Genomic DNA, 537 nt, shown 5'->3' on the forward strand with positions numbered 1-537 from the left:
AGCATTTATTTTTTTAAATATTTATATTGGTTTCAGAGAGGAAGGAAGAGGGAGAGAGAGGAACATCTATGATGAGAGAGAATCATTGATTGGCTGCCCCCCTGCACGCCCCACACTGGAGATGGAGCTGGCAACCCAGGCATGTGCCCTTGACCGGAATTGAACCTGGGACCCTTCTGTCCGCAGGCTGATGCTCTATCCATTGAGCCAAACCGGCTAGGGCCTGACCAGTATTTTGAAACATGAAACAGAATAGAAAGTGGCGGGGAGTATGTATGCGAGCGTGTAGGTGCTGACTTATGATGCAGAATTCTTTCTGACTGTGGCTTACAGTCAAAACCGTCTGACACGCGTTACTTGTGGTCCCGGCGTGCAAGGGACAGGGTGACCTAAGCCCTGGCAAAGGGGGGCCAGGCCTGTAAAGGGCAGAGCTGGGATCTGAGTCCTGCTGGCAGGAGGGTGGGTGCTCAGGGAAGCGGTGGGCATGGGCCTATCCGGGCGAGGGACTGGGCAGGGAGGCGGGGCGCCGCCCGCGAG

This window comes from Myotis davidii, unplaced genomic scaffold, assembly GCF_000327345.1.
Source record: "Myotis davidii unplaced genomic scaffold, ASM32734v1 scaffold425, whole genome shotgun sequence".
Classification (NCBI taxonomy): Eukaryota; Metazoa; Chordata; class Mammalia; order Chiroptera; family Vespertilionidae; genus Myotis; species Myotis davidii.